The sequence below is a fragment of the Alexandromys fortis genome, unplaced genomic scaffold (genome assembly GCF_014885135.2).
Source record: "Alexandromys fortis isolate MF-2015 unplaced genomic scaffold, M_Fortis_MF-2015_v1.1 scaffold_18, whole genome shotgun sequence".
Lineage (NCBI taxonomy): Eukaryota > Metazoa > Chordata > Mammalia > Rodentia > Cricetidae > Alexandromys > Alexandromys fortis.
Genome location: NW_026067897.1, coordinates 11,829,646 through 11,832,368, shown reverse-complemented (window position 1 = coordinate 11,832,368; position 2,723 = coordinate 11,829,646).

Below are 2,723 nucleotides of genomic sequence, written 5' to 3'. Positions count from 1 at the left end.
CAACAAGTTACTAATAGATAGGACCTAGCCATGACAAGCTCAGTAGATGTTTGAGTCTCAGTAGTATACTCTAAGGCAATGTGGGTCCATTAAAGACCACAAACTGAGACCACCCAGGTATCACCCAGGAACAGACCATCCAAAGGAAATTCCTAACATTCCAACCATTGCAGATGGGGTTACCTGCCAGTACAGACCCACAGCTTTTCACCAGGACACCCTAGACAAATGTCAGCCAATCAGGGGTCCTGGACCTTAAAAATCCCTCATCCCTACGTTTGTTACTATAAAATCCCAACCCCAACTGAGCTCAAGGCTCTCCAATCACTCTAATACGTTAGACACGTGGAGAGTCTGAGTTTGCAAACTTGTGTAAGAATAAAGGCTCTTTGCTTTTACATAAGGAAAAGTACATACTGGACTCGGTCTCCAATTTGTCTGTGGGGAGTTCATGATCTGGGTATAACAATTTAATACCAGCTAACAACTTTTTAGATGTTAATACAAATGTTTGTTTTATGTGGATTTGTCTTATCTTTAGTGGACATAACCATGGATTGTTTATGAACTGTAATACCTTATATTTATATTTGGAAATTTTATGTTTACCACTGGCTATCAATCACTGACCAAATGTTTATAAAAAGTATAAAGTTTTTCCATTAGGTAAAAATTTCCAGTCCAGAGAGGGCCGTTCTGGGCTCTGTAGGCCTATAACTGACTTTCTTTGTTCTCATTACGTTACGGTGACTATAATTTATCTGCAATTTAAAAATTGAAAATTCTGTCAGAGTACAGAACACTCTGGGGGCTGAGGGAGAAGATTAGCATCGACTGGATATGCTAGAAGTTCTAGCACATTTTTTGATGGGAACAATGTGGCAACAAATTTCAAGTTTGGACTGTTTCCATAGGAACTTGTGTTTGATAGTCACTGAATGTGTTCAAATAGTTTTAAATGAAATAGTAGGTAATTATAATCTGGGGTGTGACCTATGGTTTTATTTTTTTTTTCAGAGCAGCATATTAAATATTTATTCATAGCTTTGTTACAAAAATGTGCCCCTACGCAGTGCCTTGACACAGCTCTTAGAAAAGTCATCCACGTTTCTGAAGATCACATTTCCAAACGATCAAGGTCACCCTTGAGCCACCTTTGCGCTCCCGTGTGTCGTTCCGCAAGTGTCGGTCAGCTTCAAACACCTACCTCTCGACTCCGATCGCCACTCCACTTTCGCCCAGTGGTGCGGCTGGGCGGACGGCGAAGATCCACATCACAGACAGCGCTCGGCTCACACCGACCCATTTCCCATGGGGTCCGGCGGGCCGTGCTCCTCACACGGCCACCGTCTCCGCGCCGTCTCCCCACTTGCCAGGAAGGGATCGCAGCGGCCCAAAGCCGCCGCGGACACTTGGGATTCCCACGCCATAACCACCCGCCAGGCCAAAGCCACCAGCACCGCCGTGCTGCGAGCCACGTGAGAGCGGAGAAAAAAAGCTGATCTATGGTTTTATAATCAGTAGCTTTGGAACCACTAATCCCAGCATCCAGAGAAGAGTGACACACTGGTAGGTAGAGAGGAGACCACATTTATGCCCAGAATTTGATGCCCCCAAAGTGGTTTTGAATGGAAGCCTTCTATGCTCATTTGTCATTTGGATTCTCATATCAGGGTCTTCTGTCAAGGATTTTGGCTTCTGTTAACGTCCTAGGTGTTATGATTGTGGCCCAAGAGGGATTCTGGTAGGGCCCGTGGTGGGTGAGGAACGTGGGCAGGAGACAAATACACCAAGTAGACAGAGCTTGAGTGCGGACTTTATTGGGATAAAGAGAATGGGGAAGGAGAGAGAGAGAGAGAGAGAGAGAGAGAGAGAGAGAGAGAGAGAGAGAGAGAGAGAGAGAGAGGGAGGGGGAGGGGGGGGGGGGGGGGGGGGAGGGGGAGGAGGAGGAGGAGGAGGAGGAGAAGGAGGAGGAGGAAGAGGAAAGAATGCTGCCATGGAGAAATAAGAGAAAAAGAAGATAGCAGGAGTAGGCGGGGCTTGTCTCTTAAAGGGACCTTTTGCACCTGGGTACAGACTAGGACCAGAGAGAACTGCCTGGTTGCATCCTGCCAGATGACAGTAAAGGCCAGTATAATGCCTGAATGCTCACACTGGGTACAGACTCTGGGGAGCTCCATGGATTGAATTCTACAGATACCAAGTTTTCCATTTCTGGAAGAAGACAGTGGATTATGGAAAAACTTCATTTTAAGGAAACTTTGGGAGCACCTGTTGGGTGGTGACATGGTCAGTGATTATGGGTGAAGACAAGATCTCACTCACTCCAGGAAAGAACAGAAGCACATTGAATGAGAATTATGGTGACTAGGACCAGGGCTCTGGAATTCTGCCAAAGATGAGTCTATTTATCTCCTCGGTTGCACAGGAGAGGCTTGTGTATGAGTGATCTCCTCTGACATTTAACCGCAACATGGAGTCTACTTATGTATGTTAGAACAAGACCTCCCTGGGGGCTGGAGAGATGGCTCAGTGTTTAAGAGCATTGCCTGCTCTTCCAAAGGTCCCGAGTTCAACTCCCAGTAACCACACGGTGGCTCACAACCATCTGTAATGAGGTCTGGTACCCTCTTTTGGCCTGCAGGTATACACACAGACAGAATATTGTATATATAATAAATAAGTATTAAAAAGTTTTTTTTTAAAAAAAAAAAAAAAAAAGA